At 54.1% G+C, this 5000-nt stretch overlaps 1 non-coding gene across 1 annotated transcript in view; it reads left to right on the forward strand.

Moving 5' to 3' along the window:
• The first annotated feature begins 3483 nt into the window (after positions 1-3483).
• LOC144425313 (small subunit ribosomal RNA) overlaps positions 3484-5000 on the forward strand; it is a 1810-nt gene continuing 293 nt past the window's right edge. The window contains exon 1 of the ribosomal RNA XR_013477457.1: positions 3484-5000. This exon is cut by the window's right edge and continues 293 nt beyond it. This is a non-coding gene — a ribosomal RNA (small subunit ribosomal RNA).

Genomic DNA, 5000 nt, shown 5'->3' on the forward strand with positions numbered 1-5000 from the left:
GTCGGCATCGGCGTCGAAAGAAGCCGAGCCAAAAAAAGTTAAAGTACAAACGTGCAAGCATACTAACCTAACCCTAGGTAAGGGATGTCAGAGCGAAAGACAGTAATTTCGAATGAGCCAAGAAAGAGCGGTGCGGGGCCGGTCGGAGCGCACCCTTTTCTCGGTGGCTGGCGGGCGAGAGAGTGCTGCGTCGCCGGCATCGGCGTCGAAAGAAGCCGAGCCAAAAAAAGTTAAAGTACAAACGTGCAAGCATACTAACCTAACCCTAGGTAAGGGATGTCAGAGCGAAAGACAGTAATTTCGAATGAGCCAAGAAAGAGCGGTGCTGGGCCGGTCGGAGCGCACCCTTTTCTCGGTGGCTGGCGGGCGAGAGAGTGCTGCGTCGCCGGCATCGGCGTCGAAAGAAGCCGAGCCGAAAAAAGTTAAAGTACAAACGTGCAAGCATACTAACCTAACCCTAGGTAAGGCATGTCAGAGCGAAAGACAGTAATTTCGAATGAGCCAAGAAAGAGCGGTGCGGGGCCGGTCGGAGCGCACCCTTTTCTCGGTGGCTGGCGGGCGAGAGAGTGCTGCGTCGCCGGCATCGGCGTCGAAAGAAGCCGAGCCAAAAAAAGTTAAAGTACAAACGTGCAAGCATACTAACCTAACCCTAGGTAAGGCATGTCAGAGCGAAAGACAGTAATTTCGAATGAGCCAAGAAAGAGCGGTGCGGGGCCGGTCGGAGCGCACCCTTTTCTCGGTGGCTGGCGGGCGAGAGAGTGCTGCGTCGTCGGCATCGGCGTCGAAAGAAGCCGAGCCGAAAAAAGTTAAAGTACAAACGTGCAAGCATACTAACCTAACCCTAGGTAAGGCATGTCAGAGCGAAAGACAGTAATTTCGAATGAGCCAAGAAAGAGCGGTGCGGGGCCGGTCGGAGCGCACCCTTTTTCTCGGTGGCTGGCGGGCGAGAGAGTGCTGCGTCGCCGGCATCGGCGTCGAAAGAAGCCGAGCCAAAAAAAGTTAAAGTACAAACGTGCAAGCATACTAACCTAACCCTAGGTAAGGGATGTCAGAGCGAAAGACAGTAATTTCGAATGAGCCAAGAAAGAGCGGTGCGGGGCCGGTCGGAGCGCACCCTTTTCTCGGTGGCTGGCGGGCGAGAGAGTGCTGCGTCGTCGGCATCGGCGTCGAAAGAAGCCGAGCCAAAAAAAGTTAAAGTACAAACGTGCAAGCATACTAACCTAACCCTAGGTAAGGGATGTCAGAGCGAAAGACAGTAATTTCGAATGAGCCAAGAAAGAGCGGTGCGGGGCCGGTCGGAGCGCACCCTTTTCTCGGTGGCTGGCGGGCGAGAGAGTGCTGCGTCGCCGGCATCGGCGTCGAAAGAAGCCGAGCCAAAAAAAGTTAAAGTACAAACTTGCAAGCATACTAACCTAACCCTAGGTAAGGGATGTCAGAGCGAAAGACAGTAATTTCGAATGAGCCAAGAAAGAGCGGTGCGGGGCCGGTCGGAGCGCACCCTTTTCTCGGTGGCTGGCGGGCGAGAGAGTGCTGCGTCGCCGGCATCGGCGTCGAAAGAAGCCGAGCCAAAAAAAGTTAAAGTACAAACGTGCAAGCATACTAACCTAACCCTAGGTAAGGCATGTCAGAGCGAAAGACAGTAATTTCGAATGAGCCAAGAAAGAGCGGTGCGGGGCCGGTCGGAGCGCACCCTTTTCTCGGTGGCTGGCGGGCGAGAGAGTGCTGCGTCGCCGGCATCGGCGTCGAAAGAAGCCGAGCCAAAAAAAGTTAAAGTACAAACGTGCAAGCATACTAACCTAACCCTAGGTAAGGGATGTCAGAGCGAAAGACAGTAATTTCGAATGAGCCAAGAAAGAGCGGTGCGGGGCCGGTCGGAGCGCACCCTTTTCTCGGTGGCTGGCGGGCGAGAGAGTGCTGCGTCGCCGGCATCGGCGTCGAAAGAAGCCGAGCCAAAAAAAGTTAAAGTACAAACGTGCAAGCATACTAACCTAACCCTAGGTAAGGGATGTCAGAGCGAAAGACAGTAATTTCGAATGAGCCAAGAAAGAGCGGTGCGGGGCCGGTCGGAGCGCACCCTTTTCTCGGTGGCTGGCGGGCGAGAGAGTGCTGCGTCGTCGGCATCGGCGTCGAAAGAAGCCGAGCCAAAAAAAGTTAAAGTACAAACGTGCAAGCATACTAACCTAACCCTAGGTAAGGGATGTCAGAGCGAAAGACAGTAATTTCGAATGAGCCAAGAAAGAGCGGTGCGGGGCCGGTCGGAGCGCACCCTTTTCTCGGTGGCTGGCGGGCGAGAGAGTGCTGCGTCGCCGGCATCGGCGTCGAAAGAAGCCGAGCCAAAAAAAGTTAAAGTACAAACGTGCAAGCATACTAACCTAACCCTAGGTAAGGCATGTCAGAGCGAAAGACAGTAATTTCGAATGAGCCAAGAAAGAGCGGTGCGGGGCCGGTCGGAGCGCACCCTTTTCTCGGTGGCTGGCGGGCGAGAGAGTGCTGCGTCGCCGGCATCGGCGTCGAAAGAAGCCGAGCCAAAAAAAGTTAAAGTACAAACGTGCAAGCATACTAACCTAACCCTAGGTAAGGGATGTCAGAGCGAAAGACAGTAATTTCGAATGAGCCAAGAAAGAGCGGTGCGGGGCCGGTCGGAGCGCACCCTTTTCTCGGTGGCTGGCGGGCGAGAGAGTGCTGCGTCGTCGGCATCGGCGTCGAAAGAAGCCGAGCCAAAAAAAGTTAAAGTACAAACGTGCAAGCATACTAACCTAACCCTAGGTAAGGGATGTCAGAGCGAAAGACAGTAATTTCGAATGAGCCAAGAAAGAGCGGTGCGGGGCCGGTCGGAGCGCACCCTTTTCTCGGTGGCTGGCGGGCGAGAGAGTGCTGCGTCGTCGGCATCGGCGTCGAAAGAAGCCGAGCCAAAAAAAGTTAAAGTACAAACGTGCAAGCATACTAACCTAACCCTAGGTAAGGGATGTCAGAGCGAAAGACAGTAATTTCGAATGAGCCAAGAAAGAGCGGTGCGGGGCCGGTCGGAGCGCACCCTTTTCTCGGTGGCTGGCGGGCGAGAGAGTGCTGCGTCGCCGGCATCGGCGTCGAAAGAAGCCGAGCCAAAAAAAGTTAAAGTACAAACGCGATGCTAATGAGCGAGCCGTTGTCTCGACTAATATGTAGGGGGCGTTCGATCGAGCGTCTGGCTTGAGCGCTTGTCGGCCTAGCAGAACGGTCGCATTGTTATGCCCGGGTTTTAGGCACCGCTGCAGGCGGCCGGCAGAGCTCTTGTTTGTGCGAAACTGAATGGATCGAGCCCGAGAGAGGGCGAGCAAAGAAAAAACGCAAATCGCTCCGCCTGGCACTGCCGGCGAGAGCGTGGACGTCGCGGCCAGCGACTGTCGAAGCTGAGTACGGCCGCAGGCGATCGCCTCGGTCTTAAACGAATGCGACGAGCACGCGCCGGGCGGCCCAGCAAGGGCCGAGCGCAGCTGTCGCAGCTATCTGGTTGATCCTGCCAGTAGTGATATGCTTGTCTCAAAGATTAAGCCATGCAGGTGCAAGTACGAGTTCTCGTAAAGCGAAACTGCGAATGGCTTATTAAATCAGTCTTGGTTTATTTGGTCTCGTAAGCGAAGTGGATAACTGTGGTAATTCTAGAGCTAATACATGCATTAAGCGCCGACTTCGGGAGGCGCGCTTTTATCAGATCAAAACCGACCGGGTTCGTCCTGTGACGTTTGATGACTCTGGATAACCACGCGGATCGTACGGTCTCTGCACCGACGACGTATCATTCAAGTGTCTGCCCTATCAACTGTCGAAGGTACGCTACGTGCCTACCTTTGTGATAACGGGTAACGGGGAATCAGGGTTCGATTCCGGAGAGGGAGCCTGAGAAACGGCTACCACATCCAAGGAAGGCAGCAGGCGCGCAAATTACCCATTCCCGACACGGGGAGGTAGTGACGAAAAATAACAATACAGGACTCTAACGAGGCCCTGTAATTGGAATGAGTACATCCTAAAACTCTTAACGAGTATCCATTGGAGGGCAAGTCTGGTGCCAGCAGCCGCGGTAATTCCAGCTCCAACAGTGTATGCTAAAGTTGTTGCGGTTGAAAAGCTCGTAGTTGGATTTTGGGCGAGCGCCGCCGGTCCGTCGCAAGGCGTGTCACTGGTTGCGTTCGCCTCACCTTCGGTTCTCCGTCGGTGCTCTTGACTGAGTGTCGGCGGTGGCCGATAAGTTTACTTTGAAAAAATTAGAGTGTTCAAAGCAGGCTGTTCGCCTGCATAGTGTTGCATGGAATAATGGAATAGGACCTCGGTTCTATTTTGTTGGTTTTCGGAGCACGAGGTAATGATTAAGAGGGACAGACGGGGGCGTCCGTACTCTGCCGTTAGAGGTGAAATTCTTGGATCGGCGGAAGACGAACTACTGCGAAAGCATTCGCCAAGAATGTTTTCTTTAATCAAGAGCGAAAGTCAGAGGTTCGAAGACGATCAGATACCGTCCTAGTTCTGACTATAAACGATGCCAACTAGCGATCGGGAGGCGTTACCATGACGACCTTTCCGGCAGCTTCCGGGAAACCAAAGTCTTTGGGTTCCGGGGGAAGTATGGTTGCAAAGCTGAAACTTAAAGGAATTGACGGAAGGGCACCACCAGGAGTGGAGCCTGCGGCTTAATTTGACTCAACACGGGGAAACTCACCCGGCCCGGACACAGGTAGGATTGACAGATTGAGAGCTCTTTCTTGATTCTGTGGGTGGTGGTGCATGGCCGTTCTTAGTTGGTGGAGCGATTTGTCTGGTTAATTCCGATAACGAACGAGACTCTGGCATGCTAAATAGTTACGCGACCTTCTCGGTCGGCGTCTAACTTCTTAGAGGGACTAGTGGCGTTTAGCCACACGAGATTGAGCAATAACAGGTCTGTGATGCCCTTAGATGTCCGGGGCCGCACGCGCGCTACACTGAGTGAAGCAGCGAGTGTCTAACCTAGGCCGAAAGGTCCG

This window comes from Styela clava, chromosome 7 (genome assembly GCF_964204865.1).
Source record: "Styela clava chromosome 7, kaStyClav1.hap1.2, whole genome shotgun sequence".
In the NCBI taxonomy this organism is placed as follows: domain Eukaryota; kingdom Metazoa; phylum Chordata; class Ascidiacea; order Stolidobranchia; family Styelidae; genus Styela; species Styela clava.